Consider the following 22117-nt stretch of genomic DNA (forward strand, 5'->3'; position numbering starts at 1 on the left):
TGTCAGATTCGGGGGGAGGGATAGCTCAGTGGTTTGAGCATTGGCCTGCTAAACCCAGGGTTGTGAGTTCAATCCCTGAGGGGGCCATTTAGGGATTTGTGGCATAAATTGGGGATTGGTCCTGCTTTGAGCAGGGGGTTGGACTAGATGACCTCCTGAGGTCCCTTCCAATCCTGATATTCTATGATTCTATGATACCAAATCCACAAATCACAGCAGGGCGTGACATGCTGGCTATTTTGCTGGGGCGCGAGTTACTAAGAGGAAAACACATGACCGGCGGTAGCCACAAAACGGTTCCATTGTTCTTGGCTGCCTTTTAAAAATCATCCACAGGTTAACCCAGCCATTAAAAACCAAACACCCCACTAATGGACCAGAAAAATAAAAAAAGGGCCCAAACTTGAACACCGGAACCTTGTGGAATTGAATCTGGGTCCATCTTGTGCAGCCGGCTCCATTCACCATCACAGGCCACCTCAAAACCTGGATCCAAACACACTGCAAGTCGCAGGTCAAGATTATCTCTAGGAACAAACATCTCTTGTTTTACAGTAGGTCCCAATCAGGAGCAGCACCTCTCTTGTGCAGGGTGCTGTACAAACACATGTAGCGACACAGTCTAAGCAAACAAGTGACATATGAAGGGTGGTAAGACCATGATACAAAATGGGCTGCATGTTTGTGATTTTCTTTTTAGGGTGTGCCACTTATCCCCATCTTCCCATTATGAATGGGCTGGTTTCCTATAGGCACCATGGAAGAGGTGGTCCTAGACACTGACTCTATGGATGATCTGGGGCTGAAGCACCCACAGGAAAAAAAAATGGGGGTGCTCAGCATCCACCAGCCACAGCTTGGGGGAAGGCGGAGAGGAGCAAGCGGCAGGCATTCAGGGGCCTTGGAGAGAGGGTGGAGCAGGGTCGGGTTCAACGGGTAGTGATCAATGGCTCCATATCTAGTTGGCAGCCGGTATCAAGTGGAGTACCCCAAGGGTCGGTCCTGGGGCCAGTTTTGTTCAATATCTTCATAAATGATCTGGAGGATGATGTGGATTGCACTCTGAGCAAATTTGCGGATGATACTAAACTGGGAGGAGTGGTAGATACGCTGGAGGGGAGGGATAGGATACAGAAAGACCTAGACAAATTGGAGGATTGGGCCAAAAGAAATCTGATGAGGTTCAATAAGGATAAGTGCAGGGTCCTGCACTTAGGACGGAAGAACCCAATGCACAGCTACAGACTAGGGACCGAATGGCTAGGCAGCAGTTCTGCGGAAAAGGACCTAGGGGTGACAGTGGACGAGAAGCTGGATATGAGTCAGCAGTGTGCCCTTGTTGCCAAGAAGGCTAATGGCATTTTGGGATGTATAAGTAGGGGCATAGCGAGCAGATCGAGGGACGTGATCGTTCCCCTCTATTCGACATTGGTGAGGCCTCATCTGGAGTACTGTGTCCAGTTTTGGGCCCCACACTTCAAGAAGGATGTGGATAAATTGGAGAGAGTCCAGCGAAGGGCAACAAAAATGATTAGGGGTCTAGAACACATGACTTATGAGGAGAGGCTGAGGGAGCTGGGATTGTTTAGCCTGCAGAAGAGAAGAATGAGGGGGGATTTGATAGCTGCTTTCAACTACCTGAAAGGGGGTTCCAAAGAGGATGGCTCTAGACTGTTCTTAATGGTAGCAGATGACAGAACGAGGAGTAATGGTCTCAAGTTGCAGTGGGGGAGGTTTAGATTGGATATTAGGAAAAACTTTTTCACTAGGAGGGTGGTGAAACACTGGAATGCGTTACCTAGGGAGGTGGTAGAATCTCCTTCCTTAGAGGTTTTTAAGGTCAGGCTTGACAAAGCCCTGGCTGGGATGATTTAACTGGAAATTGGTCCTGCTTTGAGCAGGGGGTTGGACTAGATGACCTTCTGGGGTCCCTTCCAACCCTGATATTCTATGATTCTATGATTCAGGAAGAGGCAGAGCAAGGGCGGGGCCTCAGGGGAAGGGGTGGAGTGGGGGCAGGGCTTCAGGGTGGTTCAGGTGTGGGGCACCCCCAGGGAAAAGTAAAACTCAGTACCTATGGTGGATGGGTCTTGAGATCAGGTTTGAAGGCGAGGGCAGTGACTTACAGCTGATGCCTGGGACAGCGCTCTGTGTACAAAGGGCAGCGTAGAAAAACACTGGGTGATCCTTGTGTGACAAACTGATGGACAGGCAGGCTTGCAGTTGCTGTCTGAGATGCATAGGGTCAAAGGCATCATCTCAGATTTGTGCTCACAGGTACTTATCTTGTCCCCATTACTGTCATATTGGTACTTCTCACAATCTTTAGTGTATTTAGCCTCACAACACTGCAGTGAGGGAGGGCTGTGCCCTCATCTGCTTTAGACAGGTGGAGAACCAAGACACAACCAGACAAAGGCTCAAATTCTCAAAGGTATCGCAGTTCCTGCTTCATGGAAGTTAGAAGCCTAAATACATTTGTGGAGCTGAGCCTAAGCCTCTTGCCCCCAATCACACAAGAAGTCAGGGGTGGGGCCAGGAACCAAACCCTGGTCACCTGAGTCCAAGGTTAGCGGCCCAACCATTGACCCAGACTTCCTCTTCTGAAAGCAAAAATGCAGAAAGAAGGAAAATTCTTATGGCTTTAGTTTAAAAAAAGTCTCACTTGAGATTAAGTTCTAATGATAGTTTATAAAGGGTTAATACACGATTAGGTGTTTTAATAGATGGTTGATCAAACAGAGTCCAGACAAGACAACAGGTGTCTTATTGCCGGGGCATATAAACATTTATAAACACCCTCCACCAATATGCTTCTAAACCTCCATGACACATCCTGCTCATGGGGGTGACATGCCGATCACGTCTGTGAATTATGTATTAACTCTTTACAAGCCATTTATAAATGGAACCTTAATAGTAAATGTGATAAAAATATAAGGGTCAACATTTAGAGAGAGCCTGGGTTGGATGGGCAGCTTGGAGGTTTCCCTGTGGAAATCTCTGTTTCTCTCTCATCAGGAGAGGTAATCAACCCTGCCTGTGTTCACCTGCAGTCTCATCATGTCGGGTGCCTCAAAGGGAGGTGTCATTGTACCATCTGGAATAGGCCTTCCTAGGCCAAGGAAAGCCAGACAACTCCAAAACAGAAATCAAACACAAATTTTTAACCACTGGAACAAACTACCAAGGGAAGTGCTGGATTTATCACCTCCTGAAGTCTTCTGCTCAAGACCAGAGGCCTTTCTGGACCATATGCTTGAGTCAAACACCATTTATTGGGCTGAGATACAGGTGTGACTGGGTGATATTCTCTGGTCTGTGCTATACAGAAGGTCAGACTAGATGATCACAATGGTCCCTTCTGGCCTTAAATGCTATGAATGTATGAAAACATCTTCTGCCGCTGTTTTGAACTCGGGTGCCTCCCTAAAGCCCTCTTGCCGAGTTTCGTCTTATTATTTGCAACACAATTTCCAATCAAAGCACCCCGATGACGCCTTTGAAGGCAATGACTGGCATTCCCATTGCTGATCGTGTTCCCAATGCCTCTTGCTCCTGCTCCGTTGCCCATAAATCGTCAAGGCAGCCTCCCATGCATCAGAGAAGACCGATCAGCGACTTGTTGGCTGGCTCAGAGGCCTAGGACGGAACTATTTGCCAGGCATCTACAAATTCATTCTGGTTTTGATTATTTCCCTTTTGTTCTTTAAAGGACTCTCACGGTATTCTTCACATTAAAAAAAGTCTTCTCCCAGCTCATTCCATGGGAAATGCCAGACTGGAGCAGCTCTAGGGTCCATGTAGTCCAGTGGCCTGGCTCTTGCTGGAGTCAGCGATGTTTCACAGGAAGGTGAAAGGATTCCTGAGGCACACAATTATGGAAGAAGCCACTCACAGGAGAAGGTTCATCCAAATCCCAACCAATTAGTGACTGGCTTAGGCGTTGCTGCAGGAAGGTTCAATATCCCTTTTATTCATTTTAATCTAGTCTGGATAATCTCATTCTCCAGCTAAATAGATTATTCTCTTTTGAACCCTAGCAAGCTCTTGACTTCAGCATCCAGTGGCAATGAGTTCCACAGGTCAGCTGTAAGGTTTCCCGTTACTCATTTGCTAGGGCTGCCTATGAGGACTGAATTACATGCTTTGGATTGTTATTGTAGAGTCTCTCATGAACACTGGGTTTTACACAATAGTTTGTTGTTGTATAGTGGCTCACAAATGCACAGTTGAGCAGTGGAGGGTGTTTCGTGTGGGCTAGGCATGCACACTCCAGGGTGTTATCAGTGGGTCGCTCCTGCATATTGGGCTGCTGCCCTGGAGTATGGGAGAAAAAAATGGTTTCAGTTTTCTAAAAATCACCAGCTACATGAAATTTGCAAACAAATCTAAGAATAAATATGAAGCAGGTTACTATTTAAAGTGCCCACTCAGGCTCAGAAATAGCTCACCCCAAAGGTGTTTTTGTGCACTTCTCCTCGAATTTGTATTTGGAGAATTTTTTTGTCCATGTGTTGATTCGCATTTTCCTCCATCACGAGGTGTCGTGACTCCGAGCTGCCCTTCCAAGCCGTGGTCCAGAAGGCAATCAGAGATAAAGCAGGAGCAATTGGAATGGCCTTTGGGTTTCAGAGTCTGTGCGTGGGAGTGGAGGGTGGGTGGGGGTGAGGCTTAATTAGCTGCAGTTTGTTTGAAAAAAATGTCAAGCACTATATGAATGCTGAGGAGTGTAACAAACACGCACGCTGTCTGCTTGGAACGTCATTGCAGGAAGGGGGCTGGAACGCCAATCACCTTGTTCCAAAATCCCAAGCTACTGCTACTTGAGCCGTAGGAGAACCTCCATGAATGTCTACCAGTACGGAGCTTATGAGACACAGCAGAGTAATACCACTTGTACCCAGCAGCGAGCTCTGCCACACATACATACATATGCAAGTGCATTACCATGTTCTCTTAACTACTGTTAGGACAATTCCCCTTTATAAACTGGTTGTAGGCTAAATCTACAGGAGCGAGTTGGGCAAAGGAGGGAGCACGTGCCAGGAGAGTACAACAGCTTTTATCAGTGTCCTGGATGCTGTGTTGAGAGATTATGGAGAGAACTTTAGCACTCGGTGATAGGTCACAGCATGCTGCTCTTCCCCTTCGTCTGGGTCTGAGATCTGTGCAAGGGGTTTTCAGAAGAAGAATTCCTTGTCCCCCACCACGTGCAGTGGAATTGCTGAATTTAACGACAGCTCCCACAAATCCTCTTTGGTTTGCAGTGCAGCTCCCACCAGGGCAATGAGATTTTGCCTTTAGCTGTTTATTTTCATTGCTGGTTGCGCTTAGCAGCAGTGACACATTGGCCCAAAAGCCCGATTAGGCCCCGAGCAGCTCCAACTTCACCAAGCAACATACCTCAGCCCTGACCCGAAGGGACCAGCTCCAAAGAGGAGAAAATAGTTGTCTGCTTGGCAGATTTGCTTGAAAGTGACATGGCTGGAGCAAGCGGGAGAGGGTGATGAGGACAGCTGCTCACTAGGATCTGGCCTGAGGATCCGACCAGCATCCCACAAAATACTCTGATCTAGTCTATTGAAATAAATAGATTCCCCCGCCTTTTGAGTAGGGACCAACAGGAGATGTTTGCAGCTATTAGTTTCTCTCTAAAGTATGAAATACACTTGGGTCTCAGCAGCGTATTAAGCCGTGAGTTGTAAAGTTTTTGGAGCAGTAATCATGCTAATGGGGCTCACGACTGCTCTAAAAATAGATAAAATGGTGGCAATTGAAGTGCACCGGGATACGACATGCAATGCCTCTGGATGATATCAGATCGATTAGTACAGCACGGTGAACTCTGTACGCTACACGTCGCAGGCTGCGGAGTGGGTTTTTTTCTTCCTGATGGTGAGGCGGGCAAGGGTAGATAAGATCAGAGAAAATTGAGAGAGAAAAACAAAAATCTACCACTTCACCATCGGCACCCTCTCTCGGATGGGTCAGGATTGTCCCCTCCGGTTCAGAGGCAGTGTCGTCTCCACTAGACAGAGACTCTGGAGACTCAGGGCGCTATGCCTGGCTTTGCCGGGCTTGGCGAACTTTGACCTTTCTTCTGCTGCTCCTTTCCTTGTCTTGCGCAGAGCGGGCCTCTGGCTGTATAAATAATCACACAGTCTCTTCTCCAGTGCTTTGATCAGTCTATGTTTAAATGATTCAAGCCGCTTGCTTTAGGCAGCTGTTCAGCTGCCTAAGAGATCTCACTGCTAGGAATTATCCCTAAGCGTCACCCTTTGTTTTCCTTTTTGTTCCCATTGAGTCGCCTTGGGACCAGTTCTCGGCCTGGATGTTCAGATTGTATCGGCAGAGCCGTTTCTATGGCGCTCTCCTGCATACACCTGCTCTAATCCACTCACTTTTTGGTGAATGATTTGTGGTTAGGGTGTGGTAAATTTGAGAAAATGAGAGTTATGGGAAAGCAAATTACAAATACTGTTCCCATGCGGTGAAAAGCTGCACTTTGAAATCTGAGGTTTCAGAGTAACAGCCGTGTTAGTCTGTATTCGCAAAAAGAAAAGGAGTACTTGTGGCACCTTAGAGACTAACCAATTTATTTGAGCATGAGCTTTCGTGAGCTACAGCTCACTTCATCGGATGCATTCAGTGGAAAATACAGTGGGGAGATTTATATACATAGAAAACATGAAACAATGGGTGTTACCATACACACTACAGTTACCATACACACTCTATGTATATAAATCTCCCCACTGAATTTTCCACTGAATGCATCCGATGAAGTGAGCTGTAGCTTACGAAAGCTCATGCTCAAATAAATTGGTTAGTCTCTAAGGTGCCACAAGTCCTCCTTTTCTTTTTGAAATCTGAGGCTGTCCGCGTTGTCCTCGGGCACAGCTGGAATGGGACAAGGAGGACGTGTTGCCTTCTACTGGGCTGGCCCCACTGGCATTACCATTGGCATTTTCACCCCCATATCTTCTAAGCCAGGGGTTCTCGCACTGGGGGACATGAGGTTATTATGGGAGGGTTGCAAGCTGTCAGCCCCTGCACATGCCGGGGCTCCAGCTGTCAACCCTGCGTGGGGCTGACAGACGGAGCCCTTCAGAGCTGGGCAGCTGGAGAGCGGCAGCTGCTGGTCAGGTGCCCAGCTCTGAAGGCAGTGCTACCCCCAGCAGCAGCGCAGAAGTAGGGGTGGCCTCGTACGGGGGGGGGAATTGTCACTTTTTGGGGGTGGTCGTCACAGCCTGAAATATTTTCAAAGGGGGTCCCAGCAAAAAAAGTTTGAGAGCCCCTGTTCTAAGAATAGTAAGAGAGGAAGCAACATGGGCTAACAGAGAGTGCCCTGAGCTGGGACTCTGGAGATCTGGGGTCTATTTCTGGTTCTGTACCCTTGGGTGAGTCATTTCCCTCTCCTTGTCTCTGTCTAGCTTGGAATTTCTTCAGGACTGAGACCCTCACTCATGACAAATGTACAGTCCTAGCACAACAGGGCCTCTAAGAGCTACTGTCGAACAAGTTCACAATATAAACAAAAATGCTTTCCCCCTTCTTTATATTATAGCATCTACCTTTGGTAGCACCAGGGGCACTGCCCTGGAGCAGAAATACGCTTCCAAGTTTTCCTCGTGTCAACAGGGCCTTTGAGGCCGAGTGTCTCAGTCTGGTTTGAAAAAAACTGCTTTTGATTTCATAAAGGCTATGAGTGTTTGTGAATCACTTTTTACTTTACTTTTGCAAAGTAAAAAGTTCCATGAAATCTACAACGAGGCCCTTAACAATGGACGAAGGGCACACGTCTTCTCACCGAGCTGCAGGCATGCTGCTTAGATTGTGGAGTTACAAACTCCCCTGATCAAAGGCCCCTACATTTCAGATGGTAAGATCTGCAAATGTATTTTCTCTTTTGTTTTTAAAGCTAAGAAATCAAATGCAAAATACTGTAGTAATGGAATGTCATGCCTGCACAATTAAAACCACAAATTTAGTCTGGAAAGACCAAAGATAATTCATAAGATGATAGATTTTAAGGCCAGGCGGGATCATTAGATCATCTGGTCCAGGGGTAGTCAATAGGCAGACTGTGGGCCAAATCCAGACAGCCAGACACTTTGAACAGACCCCGAAATCTTTTTATTTACTTATTATCATCATGACTGTTCTTTTTTATTATTCTTTTCTCGTGAGTCTGGACCTTGACTATACCTTGACCAAGAAATTTGGACCTTGACAAAAAATAATTAACTACCCCTGACCTCCTGCATAACACAGGCCCAAGAATTTCACCCAGTCATCCCTGACTTGAGCCCAGTAACTTGGGTTTGACTCAAGCATCTCTTCAGGAAAGGCATCCAGTCTGAATTGAAGGAAAATCCACCTTTGCAATGGTAAATCCCCTATACATAGGAAGTGATTTTATTTGTTTTGCTCATTAACCGGTTAAAACAGATTCACCTACTACCAAGCATGCATCTGATGAAGTGAGCTGTAGCTCACGAAAGCTCATGCTCCAATAAATTGGTTAGTCTCTAAGGTGCCACAAGTCCTCCTGTTCTTTTTGATACTACCAGTGAGTTTGTTAAATCAACTGCAGCTCATGAAAGGAAATGTCCGACAGGAAACAATGCTAACGCTATTTGGCATTTCTGTAGCACCAAAAGCTCACAAAGTGTTTTACAACATAGACACACAAGAATGGCCTCACCCACCTCTGAAATGCAGCCAGCTCTAGGGTGGATCATTGCAGCTGTTTCAAAGCACATGGCAACCACAGGTTAGGACACTGAGTGAAGAATACATTCTCCAGTCACTAGTGCTGGATGAATTTGAGAGAGGAACAATATTTAGCTCTTATGTAGGATCTTCTGTCTGGAAAGCTCAAAGAGCTTTAAAGCAAGTAAATAAGAAAGAGAAACAAAGGATACAGAAAAACAAAGGGACCTGCCCAAAGTCACAGAGCAAGTCAGTGGTAAAACCCAGGTCTCTTGTTTCCCAGTTCAGTGTCCTATCTGCGGCCTCTAGGTTTAATGCTGCTTAAAGGCCTGAATCAAAATCCTGGATCCAAAGAGCCTCAAAAGTTTGGTGAAACATTAATCTCCCCACTCAGACTACACTGGAAGTATGGTGAATTTGGCATCTGGCTATCAACATGGCAGTTTGGGTCCATTTCTACATATGGACCATGTGTAGGCTTGGCAGAATTAATTTTTTAAATCATTTAGACAGATAATATTGATGGTTAGTTTGAAGCATTTTTTCCCCAATTTTTATCGATTTAAATGTTCATGGTTGTGGTCAATTTATTGGGGAGTCAGACAACAGGGTGGATTAGGCGATAATTATTCCATGACAGCAGAAACTGATTTCAAAAAGAAAACGCTTTCTAACCGCTACAGCACAAATGGTCACCACCACGTGTCAAAATATACAAAGTTTTACTTATAGCCTTCAATCCAACTCTACTAAGTTCTCAAGCAGCAGTTCTCTTAATTGAAATGTATAGAGAGGCAAAGTATTATTGACGGAAATATTTGTCGTCAGTTTGTGCGTGCGCGGTGAAATCGACGTTCGCCAATAAAAATCCAAGCCTAACTATTTGCATTGAACACACGCAGAGGGTGAGAGAGGCGTGTGTCTGTGTGAATTAACCCCAAGGTAGTTTTGCAGTGAAGTATTGCATTTTCCGTATTGTACCTTTTAGACAAATTCTGAACAGCAATAGACCAAGGGCTAGTTTAGGGGCATTTCCCTTCATAGCATATGACGGCTGAGCCATGATACTATCAACCCCCAAAAGCTACTATTGGTCAGAAGTTTTGAACACACAATGAGAATCGCTTGACTGACAAGCCCTTCTGACCAATTGTTTCCAGAACTCTGACTATAGCAACTAATTGTTTAGTTTTTCATTGTGGAAAAATAAGCATATCAAGAGAAGAAAACGATGCAATTTACTCGAGGGGCAGCGTTGCCTCATGGGCTGTGCAAGGAGCAGGAAGCCCTGGGTTCGAATCCCACCACTGCCACTCACTCCTGCAATCTCAGCCAACACCGTGCCTTTCTGTGCCGCAGGAGCTCTCTTAAACCATGCTCCCATGACCAGTCAAGCTACAGAATTCATCAAGACTTATGCAGCTAAGGAGGCAGCACCCAGTATATTTCAATCAACACTTGGTGAAATTTACCCTGATCTGCCTCCAGCCCAAAAGCCACGCAGCAGCAGCTGCTGCCTGCCTGCTTTCCGTTTCCCTCTTCCTTAGGCTACTGATGTGGGCAAGGTCAGCAGGTGCCTGATCCTGTTTTCATAACAGTCTAATCAATTCAAACTACTGCCCTCACCCAAGCTGGGACCTTTCAAGAGCTGATCAATTACACGCCAAGTTAAATCTTTCATCATCTGCTAGCTGGGACTGGGCCAGTGTCAGGTTTACCTGGGGGAATCAGGGAGGATACCCCAGCTGTGTTTGCATGTGCTCAGCGGCAGGCTGTATGGTGGGATGGGTAGGGAGGCGTGGTTAAGGAGATAAACTCCTGTTTCATGAGGCGTGCAAAGCTCTGGGATTTGGTGCTGTCGGAAATGGAATTAATATAATCATTTCATTCATTACTATCAGCAGAATTTCTGGCTCCGTATCACGCAGTGGATACTCAAAGGGCACGTGCGATTGGAATAGAGAGCTCCCAGGGGTGGGGCCATGCTGGAACATGCCACATTTCAGTCTGGTATAAAGTGAGATCCCCCAAATGATCCAATGCAATGCTAGAGAGTATTAGGGGCAAATAATGCTGATTGCTTTCTGCGCTACTCTTTTTGAGGTGAGGCAGCCAGAACGGAAGGTGGCATCCCAGCTGAGGTTTATACAATGGCAAAGGGCTATGAAAATTACTAAGGGGCTCAGAAACGTTTTCATAAGAGGAGAGAGTGGAAAGATTAGGTTAGTGCAACAAACAGAGGACATGTAAATTAAATAATGAATGGGAGAGAAAGAAGGCTCCTGTCCAGTCCCTCGTCATGTTAGAAACAAGGAGACAGTCAGTTACATTAAAAGGTAACACATGTAAAAGACAGCGTGCCGTGAGCCTGTGGAACTCACTGCCACAAGAAGGCAATAATGTAGTACTGGATTAAGATTGCGGAGATGTGCAGGACTCACTGGGTAAAAATCTCTGGCCTTCATTACACCAGAGGTGAGAGAGTGGGTAATCAAAATGGTCGCCTCTGGCCTCACAGTCGATGTACAGGGATACCGAGAACAGCTGCGTTTACACTAGCTGGGATAAAACATAAAATAAATACAAACCTCATTCTTCAGAGCACAAAACAAGCCCTGGCTGGCAGGGGTAAGGAAAGACAGGTGCTCTCCCACTCCGTTGGGGTGCTCGCACACTTCCTCTGGTTCCATAGCGCTGCTGGGGACAGGACACTGGACTAGAGGGAGCCCTGCTCTGATCCACGACGGCAATTCCCATGGAACTCTGGGCACCGGAGCTGCACCAGGGGGCCCGCTGTTCAGTCAAATCTCTCTAGTGCTCTCTGGCTGGTGCTCTCTCTTCTCGTCTCTCCTTGGTTTCCCACCCTGCCGCCTGTGCATGGCCAGCTGGCTGGAGAAGGGCTGCACCGGTTGGAGCGTGGCTCTGGCGAAGCCGGCGTTCGACGCTATCCAGCACTGCACCCCAGGGCTAGCAGGTCACGGCGGTCACTAGAGAAGATGCACTGCAGGGGAGGGAAACCAGCATGCAATAAGAAAAGAATGCCAGCAGGCCCAGGGCAAGCAGTGTGGCCCAGGGGCCAGGCTGTGTGCAGAGCAGTCTAGAAACGCCATACTGAGCAGATGCAGAAGGGGGAGGGGAGCCCCTCCTGCCTACAGGCAAGCAGCCTGGCCACACCCCTGTGCAGCTGCCAATCATGGAGGCAGGAACTCACAGCTGCAGCCAATAGGGGAAAACAAGGCCTGCTATAAAAGGAGAGGGCTCAAAGCAGGAAGAGAGGCAGAAAGGCCTGGGAGAGTGAAGGGGTAACAGTACCAGGCTGCCTCCAGAAACAGCCCACGGAGACTGACACACACCACTAGGCCTAATTAGGGGCCTGGGCCAAGAACTGTCCTGACCAGGGGCTAACCAGAGAAAGCCAGTCAGGGTGCAATAGAGACCCCCTGAAAGACCACATCAAGGATCAATGTCACTGCTGAATTAGGCCTCTGGAGACCTGGGTTGTAGTCCCAGCTGTGTGCCCTTGAGCAAATCACTTCTGCTTCTGTGCCTCAGTTTCCCTGCCAACTTTTGTTTGTCTAGTTGATTTTGCTTGGAAGCTCTATGGGACATAGACCGTCTCTCCCGCTCTGTGTACAGCACCTAGCCCAATGGGCCCCCTGAGCAATGTTGGGATTTCTACGCACTACTTTAACACAAACAATCATCGGCTAAAGCTGCCCCACGGGGTGGAGACTGAGTTCAGACCACCAGGTCTGCTGACGCTCCTGGCTGGATTTTCAAGAGAACTTGGCATCCACTGAGCAAAGCTAGCCTGCAAATCTAACCGCTCTCAAAAGGCGTGCGCCGAGCGTGGGTGTAGAGTCCAACCAAACATCCTGGTCGACGTGTGTCTATTCTGTTCAGAGCAGGGTGGGAATTCCCCTTACTTCCAGGCCAGGGATTGAATGGACCAGAGAACCTGAAATCAAGGAGGAGGGAATCTCACGTCACTGTCTCCCACGTGACACACGCTCCGTCAAGGCATCAGCCTTCGGGCCTATCCAAGCGGCTCCTGAACTGAGCTAAAATCACCCCCCCCGCCCTGCCCCCCAGCCGATTTTGTGCAAATCCCGAAGTGTGGCAGCCCGTTCCTGCTTTCCAACATATTATCCTTGGGATGAGGCAGGTGAACTGGAGCAGGCCAGGGCCAGGAGGTAAATAACAGGAAACAAAGAAAGCATTCGAGCTGACCCCAGCGGCCCAGCCTTCGCCTGTCTCTCGTGCTGTTTGAGTTAGAGTGAGTGATGAGGTGTTGTGGCAAGACAGAGCCATTTTTTATCCAACACAAACTTTGCTGGACAGATGGAGCCGTTGTTATGAAAGATATTCGGAGAATTCGTAATTGCTCTAGCTTTTGGGCATATCAGCGTCTCCGCGAAAGATTTCAGTGCCTCGGCAGCGGAGCGGGGGGAAGGGCGCCAAGCCCTCGGCTCAGGAGGGCGGCTTTGTATGGTTGCTTCATATGCAAAGCCAAGAGGCAGGTCAGGGCTCGGTCGGGGTTCCAGCTGCCCCCCCCCCGCCCGGTCACCCCCTTTCAGAGGCGATTGTCCCTGCAGAAAGGAAGGAGCGGGATCCCGGACTCAGCTGCTGCGATTTAGTCACAACACAGGTCCGGGCTTTTGAATTTGCGGGTGGGTGCTCCTCTCTGCCCCCCTCCATGTGAGCAGTGGGTGTGGCCTCAGGGGGAAGCAGCCACATGGGGGCGGGGCCTCGGGGCAGAGCATGGGCGGGGCCTCGGGAGGAAGAGGCTGAGCATGGGCAGGGTGGGTGGAGCAGGGGGCAGGGCCACGGTTGGGTCGCACGAAAGATTCATCCGGCCCCGTGGGTGCTGAGCACCCCTATTATTTTTGGTGGGTGCTTGAGCCCCGCAGAGTCAGCGCTGATGGTCACAAAATTGGGAATTGGTCCTGCTTTGAGCAGGGGGTTGGACTAGATGACCTCCTGAGGTCCCTTCCAACCCTGATATTCTATGATTCACAAGTACTAAGAGAGAGAATAGGATAAAGAGAGTCAGTGCAAGAAGCACGGGCCTAACGAGCTTGTGCTCAACTCCCCACCCCCTCAACCACTTTGATCCCCTTCCCTCGGTGGGTCTAATCCTGCAAGGTGCAGGACACCCCCTGTTGGTGACCGAGTCCCACTGAGTCCACAGGAGTTGAGGACGCCGAGCGCCTCAGTTCCTATGGACTTAGTCACCAATAGGAGGTGCCCTGCAAGCAGGATTGGATTGTAATATTTACGGAGCAGGGACTTGGGCTTCTTCATGTCTGTACAGCGCCTAACACCCTGCTGAGGCTACAAGCACACGCTGGGGGCTCTCAGACTGCGGCGTGCACAGCCCTGGCTGGTGATCCCAGAGGCTGTTGCCCCCCCCCCCTCGTTCCAAGCTGTTTCATAGCTAAAAATGCATGACTCCTTTCCCAACAAACGGCTCCTGTGCAAGCAGTTCCTGTGGCTGGCACGGGGGCCTCATGCAATGGGGTGCCCACGAAACAGACCCCACATTAAAACGCGGCCAGGCTGTGAGATTAAGATTCTCTTTCCCTTGCAAAGAAGACGTGGCTGCCACTTGGGCCCCCTGCTGATGTACCCCTGGGACGGAAGCTGCCCCAATGGGATGATGATCTGCACTGGGATTTTCCTAGGAGAATTAAGTGCCCAGCTCCTTAACAGTAACAGCTAGCCCTTCTCTAGCACCTCCTGCCTGAGCCCCTGCTTCCCTTTTTGGGTTCCCCGCAGAGAAGAAGTGAAAGGGACGTAAAGGGAGGGGTGAGCGCTCTGTGTAACGGGGAGGAGCTCTGGGTTTATTTGATCCGATTGGTGTGGGGCAGTTTGGGCCCATGTGTGCCCACTAGCGTCACCAGATGTCCCAATATTAGGGGGCTTGTCTTATATAGGCCCTTATTCCTCCCTCCCCTGTCCCGATTTTTCACACTTGCTACCTGGTCATCCTAGCACCCACAGCAAGATGTGGGAGCCTTTTTAGAACACGGGGAGAAAAAAAAAATGTAATAAGCACTTTGCAAAGCACTGCACAAAACTTAGCTGACCCTCCCCCCGGCAGGAAGCATAAGCCCCACCGAGCAGAGTAGCAGGCGGGGTGTGGGGGGTGATGTGCTTCCCCGCCATGCACCGAGCCAGAGGGTGGGCCAGGGTTAAAACTCAGGAGGCCCTGGGCTTTCAGCCTTGTGCTTTGGCCACTATCCACGCTGCCTTTAGACACAGAACAAGGGCAAGCGAGGAAGCACCGCCCAGTGCGTGTTCCCCAGCCCTTACCTGGACAGACATAGGGATGAGAGTCTGTGTGGTCCACTCGGTCCTTGGCCTGGCTGCTCAGGTTGCCTACGAAGGTGCCGATTGCCACCCGTGGTGTCCGCTAGCCTCTCCCTGATACACACAGGGCACCGGTAGCCATTGCTACCGGGTGGGAGTGGGTGAGACGGACAGCTCTGAACTGCCGCATCCAGCCCTTGAGCTACCCGGCCCCCACGCTCTGCTCTGCTCGGTCCACGAAGGAGGAGCAGCAGAGGGGGAGGCCGTGAGGTGAAAGCTGAGCGTGGGGTGGGTGGGAGGTCTCCAGGGAGAGGGTTTTGGAGTGCCGAAAGCAGGCAGAGAGATCCTGGGATCTATATGGCAGTTTTAAGGCCCACGGAAGTACATGCCTCCTTTGCCTGCAGAGACCCTGGGGGGTTTCCTGTCCCTTCTGCCCAGAGATCAGAATCTCACCTGCAAAACAAGTGAGCAGAAAAGGGGGCCAGGGCAGAGGCCAGGGTGAAAGCAGAACAAATGAGTGAGAACGGGCATCCCACAGCGGTCACCTGGCAGGGAAAGGAATTAGGTGTAAGCAACTGGGGCAAGGTGGACGCCATGGCCAGGGAATGGTTGCAGTTGTCCTGAGCAAACCCAGCAAGGACTAGAGCTGCTGGGGGCGAGTCCCCTTCCTTTTCCGGGGAGGAGAGTAAACAGGATTTCAGGGCTGGTTCCCCAGGAGCTGCCTGGCCATACGGACGTGGAGAACTCTCTGCGCTCAGGGACAGCAACAGGACACCTTGAACCCTCTGCACCAGCCCGTAAGGGCCACACTGCTACTTCCGCACCTGTTCAAACAGGAGCCCGCAGGCGCCCACGTGTGTACGGGCAGCACATACAGAAACACACGTGGGCGCCCGTGTGTACACCCGGGACCATAGCCATGTGCACACAAGCAGGTGTGAATGCAGCCTGGTGCAAACACACACACACAAAGCGGTGCACACAAGCACAAAGCAAGGCCTCACACGCCGAGATCCAGCCACAAAGAGGCCCGGGCATGTGACAGCAGCCATCTTGGATGACGCACCAAGGACCTGCAAAACTAAAAGTAGGAGCTGCTGCAGGGTGAGCTAAAAACACCAGGTTGCTTAGCTGAGGCTGGACCAGGCTCATCTCTTCTGTGGGTCAACCACAGAGGGGGCCCCAGCACACATGCCCCAGCGGGCAACACATGCCACACAGACGGTATCGTCTCCCTCTCACACACAGGGTTTTGCAGCCTCCTGTAGGCTGGCCTGTGATTTACCCATCACCCCTGCAGGATCCTGCAGCTCCCAGCACCGCCTGGCTGGGACTAACAGTTCAGAGCAAACCCAAGTCGGGTAATTTCTAAGTTCCAAGATCCCAGTCGTCGTGTCCTTCCTTAAGTCAAACCAAGGCAAATTCCACCTCCCTGGAGAGCAAGTAGCCTCCTGGCGCTGCCTTTATCCGCCACCTGGCCAGAGATCTCCTCCCCATGGCCTGCTCTCCCTGCGGGCAACACCCGCCCCAAACACAACCCGCTCTGCACCTGTCGGAGCCTGGTCGGGAAATACCATCGTGGCTGGAAACAGCAGCCACCTCCCCCCACCTCCACAATTCCCCACCCCCACCCCCGGTTTCCCGTGACTGTCACCATCTTGCCATGGACTGGGTGGGTATCCGCGTTTGGAGCCATGGTTGTTCCACTCACCAGCCAGCTGAGGGATCGTGCTGAGTGACGGGACGGAGGACTCCCTTCCCTCACCAAGTCCCAAAGCTCGGAGGTACGATCGGCGAGCCTTGTGGCATCCGTGAATCAGAGCTGGGGAGAGGGACTTGAAAGAGGCTCTTCCCAGGGGACTCCGAAGCACATATCAGATGGTAAGCTCTTTGGGGCAGGGAATTGCGCCTTCCTTTGGTTTGTGCAGCACCCGGCACATTGCGGGCACTGCCGGAAACGAATAATGAAGCCAAACTAAGCCCAGAGCTCGACCTCCTAAGTCGCTCCACAATCTTGTCATGAGCATTTAAACCCAAACAAACTCTGACGTTTACACAGGGCCTACATCAAATCAGTTTCTCTAGAAGCAAAGAGCTAGTTGTCTCCTGAGGCCGGTGATCTTGAAACCGACACTTGGATCACTACAGGGGGACCAGGAAACCAGCCCAGCTGGTTCGTTAGTGTCAGAAGTCCATCTCTGGTGAAGGGCACCCTGGAGACCTCAGGAACTCTGGAATATCCTTAGAGGAGGAACAACGTCAGGACAAGCCATGCTCGCCGCAGCCCTGGGCCGGAGGGGCCATGGATCGGATCTGGGAGGAGTCGGTCTCCGTGGCCTATTCAAATCCATGCTGAGGCTGCCAGCAAAGGGGCTGGTTTGCGCCAGCCGCGAAAGGTCCTCAGTCACCAAACCACCATCACACTCTGGCTCTGGGCTGTGAACCGGCAGCCTGCAGGGGAAACGCTCCCTATCCCCTGGCCAGCCCCCTTCTGTTCTTTCCAAGGCAATCTCAGAGCGACGCAGAAAATCCCATAGCCTGGGGCCAGTCGGAGAAGGGAGATGGCTCACTGCCATCCCTCCGCCCTGTGGGCTGGGAGGGCAGCTGAGAAACTGTAAGGGGCCCTCCTTTGGCACCAGCGCCAGGGTGGGGAAGGAGTGCTGCCCTGTTCCCAGCTGGGTGACTCTGCATCTCCTGTTACGGTGGCGTGACTCAGAGCCCCGCAGGAGTTCAGGGTGTTAATGCGTCAGCTCCTGCAGAGGCCGGGAGACATTCCTGAGCGCTGAGCCGCCGACCAGGCAGACCCTGACGCAGGCCCCTCCAGAAAGACAGTAAGAAAAGCACAGCACACACACTGCTCAGCAGCCCCAGCAAGGCCTCAGCCCCTGGGGCTGAGCAACCCATCACCTGTCCTGCGCCGAGGGCTGGCGTGTGGCCCCATGACCCCACAGAGCCAGTCCGACCACCTCTTCTGCCCTTCCATCCAAGCATCTCAGAGCACTTGATGGACATCAGGGGAGTAAGCCTCGCAACATCCCTCTTTTACAGGGGGAAACTGAGGCAGAGGGAGGGAACTGGTCCTGTCCACAGTAACACCATTCAGTTCTAATCAGATTTTAGTACCTTCCCCCATCCCTGCAGTATCAGGTCTAGATTTATTGCCTGTTAACATCAGCTGGCGTCCCCATCCGTGAATTCGGTCCAGAATTCTACAGAGCTCAGGGTTCGGGGGAAGCATGGCACGCTCTGGGCCCGGCTGCATTTTCATCATTCTCGTCATGGCACATCCAGCTCACCTACAAGCCACAGCAGGCGTAGATGGCTCCGCACAACAGTGGGCCCCGTGTTCCTCTCTGGCCTGAGCGGTGGGAGAGCCGGGCAAGAAGCTCAGGGCAGGGAGGCCTGGGAGAGACCCCGACTAAACTAAATGCAAGAAGGGGAGGTTTAGGTTGGATATTAGGAAAAACTTTTTCACTAAGAGGGTGGTGAAGCACTGGAATGCGTTACCTAGGGAGGTGGTAGAATCTCCTTCCTTAGAGGTTTTTAAGGTCAGGCTTGACAAAGCCCTGGCTGGGATGATTTAACTGGGAATTGGTCCTGCTTTGAGCAGGGGGTTGGACTAGATGACCTTCTGGGGTCCCTTCCAACCCTGATATTCTATGATTCTATGATTCTATGATTCTAAACAGCGAAGAGCCTGGGCGATCCAGAGGGGAACATAAAAAGCCTCGAGGTAGGGAGTGGCCCAGGGCAAATCGGAGCACAGGCGAAGCAGCAGACCTAGCTGTGCCGTGCAGGGCTCGGGGCCGGCACCCAGAGGGAGGGTACGACTGGGTTCCCCTCCTGGCCCAGGGAAGGGGGCAGCCAAGCCCATCGGAAGGGTTATCGAGCCCAGCCGGGGGGCTTTGGGAGGAGCCCTGAAGACAGGCTGAGGAACAGCTCTAGTGAGGGTGGAAGGATTTTGTTTCTATTCAGACATTTTGGGAACTTTTAGTTTGGACGATTGTGACCCCAAGAGACCTGGACTGAAGAGAGTGACCCGGCCGGAGGCTGAGTTACCGAGCGCCGGAAGAACCGTTGGCAGGGGGCGCTCTAGAAGGGAGTGCTGCAATACCAGGCCTGTCCAGCAGGGGCGCCGAGTGTTGAGGGAACGCTTTTCGAAGAGGTTGCATGAGCTCTGTATCTGTCACTGGTTCAACCCTTACTGGAAGCCTATGTCCAGTCCACAGTGCAAGAAGGGGAGTTGATAAATCGGAGAAGAGCCACAAGAATGATTAAAGGCCTGGAAAACCTGCCTTTCGGTGACTGAGCTCTTTCAGTCTACCTGGTTAGCTTGTCAAAGAAAAGATAAAGGGGTGACCTGACCACAGTCTATAGGTAACTACCTGGGGAACAGAAATTTGATAACAGAGGCCTCTTCAATCTAGCAGGCAAAGGGGCTAATAAGCTCCAATAAGTTGAGGACCTGGCTGCATTCATCAGGCTGGATTGCCGTCACTCACGGTTTCTGAAGCCAAGTACCTCAGGCTCCAGGTGGTACAGAAGGCGGCCGCCTGCCTCTGCCATGATCTAGGCTGCTGTAAGCGCATCAGGCTTGTGCCCAAGTCCCGCCCAGTCACTTTCTGATGCCAGTTCAAGGCCTTAGTCCTAAATGTCAAAGCAGTTAATGGATTAAACCCCAGTTACGTCCAAGATCGAATTTTGATCTCTGAACTAGGACAACAGCTGGGCTCCTCAGGGACAGTGCAGATCTCAAAGCCCAGGACGAAGCGGGTGAGAGCTGGGGACAAAACATTTTCCGTCAAGGGGCCCCAAGTATGGGACCTTCCAGAGGAGATCAAGCATATTCAGAGCCTGACCCTAATTAGTTGCCTTCCCACATAGCAAGAATGACACTCAACACGGGCACCCTCCTCCCCAAAAGTGAAACAAACAAATCTACCAACCATCCCCACCCTATCCCAACAGGAGAAGAGCCAGAGACTGCACCAAGTCCACTAGGGACTTGGATAGGCTTCTCATCCCATCATCTGGGGTGGGGTCCTCATGCAAGCGTCCGCTATCTTTGTCTGAGGTAGAAATAAGATGCACCTGTTTGCCATCCTCTTTGATGCAATCCATCCACCACTTCCTCTGCTTTCCACGGGGTCTCTTTCCTCACACCACTCTCTTGCCATGCTATCTTCACCAGGACCTCTTTGTTCATAGAATCATAGAATATCAAGGTTGGAAGGGACCTCAGGGGGTCATCTAGTCCAACCCCCTGCTCAAAGCAGGACCAGTCCCCAATTTTTGCCCCAGACCCCTAAACGGCCCCCTCAAGGATTGAACTCACAACCCTGGGTTTAGCAGGCCAATGCTCAAACCACTGAGCTATCCCTCCCCCCATCCTCTGCACGTGTCCATACCAGCAAAGTCAGGCCTCTTGGATTTTGTCAGCCACATCACAGACTTCGCACATCCATCCTAATGCACCAGGGTCTTTGCTATTGCTGCTGATTTGATATGGACGGTGCACAGATTCTACAACAATAGGGGGCTGCAGAAACCTTACACCAGAGGTTCTCAAACTTCATTGCACCATGACCCCCTTCTGACAATAAAAATGACTGCACGACCCCAGGAGGGGGGACCAAAGCCTGAGCCTGCTCCAGCCAGCCCCAGCCTCGCCACCCTGGGCAGGGGGAGCCTGTAACCAGAGCCCTGCCACCCCTAGCCGAAGCCCTCGGACTTGACTTCAGCCCCGGGCCCCAGCAAGTCTAAACCAGCCCTGGTGACCCCATTAAAACAGGGTCACGACCCACTTTGGGGTCCCAACCCACAGTTTGAGAGCCACTGCTTTAGACAGACAGGATCTCATGGGGGATCATTTTAAAGTTACTTTTCCCCTTCCACATCATTAGCAGTGACGTGGGGCCAGCTGGGGTCCTGATACCAAGGGAATAGTCAAAAGGTTTAAATTGTTAGAAATCATGTTAACTGTGTTAATCATGTCCCGTCCCAAAACGGGGAAAAGGCCCTGGCTTGGGAGTCTTTTCAAAGCCATCTCAGGTTCTGCTGTTAAAGTCTGATTCTGTCTCAGGGTAGGGACTCCACCTCCGCGAGAGCTGGTAGCTACGTCCACGGGAGACACTCTCCTGCCAGCACAGGGCTCTCTACGCCGGGGGCTGTCGGTGACCCTGAGCGAGGTCATTATACAGACGTTTGTAGCATAGACCAGAACAAAGACAAATGCACCAGGAGGGAGAGGAAAGAAAAGCAAGAGAGGGGGAAACACAGCTTCCCTCTGCGAGGTTTGCAGTTCCGCTGCTAGACGCTCCCATGCATGGCACGACCTCACGAGCCACTTGCTCTATTCCTCTCGGGCTCTGGGAGGCTGCTTTGATTTTTCCCTGTCCTGCAGGAGACAAACCATTTTCTGGAGCTCAGGAAGCATTTCCGGTCGCGCAAAGCGCTCCGGGGGCAGGTCCTGTTGCGGCCAGGGAAGCGGGACTCTTCGCTTCTACCCACCAACCTGCGCGGGGTTAAACTGGGTTAGTTATCGGCCCAGTGCTCCTCGGACAGGGCCCAAAGGGCAGTAGAGATCACCCCAGCCAAACTCGTTTGCAGCAGTTCCTCCGCGGACACTTCCTTCCATGCAGGGCGTCGGGAAGCAGGGCTTGCGGCAGAGCCAGGCTCTGGGCAGCCTGACAAGCAGAACACAGCTGGCCTGCAGCTGGCTGCCTGGTTGCAGGGTCAGCAGCCCGGCTCATCAGCCACGATAGCGCCTGGATCTGCTTGTTCCCAGCCCTGCCTAACTCCTCGGATTTCTGACTCCAGCTCTGGCACCCGGCCTCTGACCCTGGGCTCAGATTTCCGGCTACTGACTCCTGCTCTAACTACTAGGCCTGACTCCTGCTCCCCCCATGAGGCACGACTGCTCACCTCCCGGTCACTGACATGGGCGGGGCTTGGCCTGGCCTGCCCCCTCCCTGACGGTGGGCTGGGGCAGCCTGACTGTAGTGTCGCTGGGCAGTTGCGCGGCCGGATTCTGGCCTCCCCGCAAGAGAGGAGCTGCAAGCCCAGGGGATCCCTGAGCGCAGGGCCG

The 22117-nt window shown here is 51.3% G+C and overlaps 1 long non-coding RNA gene across 1 annotated transcript; it reads right to left on the reverse strand.

Annotated features, from left to right (window-relative positions):
* Positions 1–2809: 2809 nt before the first annotated feature.
* On the reverse strand, positions 2810–17691 carry LOC140915075 (uncharacterized). The gene is made up of 3 exons (XR_012160092.1): positions 16742–17691; positions 11307–11719; positions 2810–4320 (listed from the first exon to the last, which is right to left on the reverse strand). It is a non-coding gene; the product is annotated as an uncharacterized lncRNA (long non-coding RNA).
* Between the last annotated feature and the right edge of the window lie 4426 nt (positions 17692–22117).

This window comes from Lepidochelys kempii, chromosome 7 (genome assembly GCF_965140265.1).
Source record: "Lepidochelys kempii isolate rLepKem1 chromosome 7, rLepKem1.hap2, whole genome shotgun sequence".
NCBI classification, from domain to species: Eukaryota; Metazoa; Chordata; order Testudines; family Cheloniidae; genus Lepidochelys; species Lepidochelys kempii.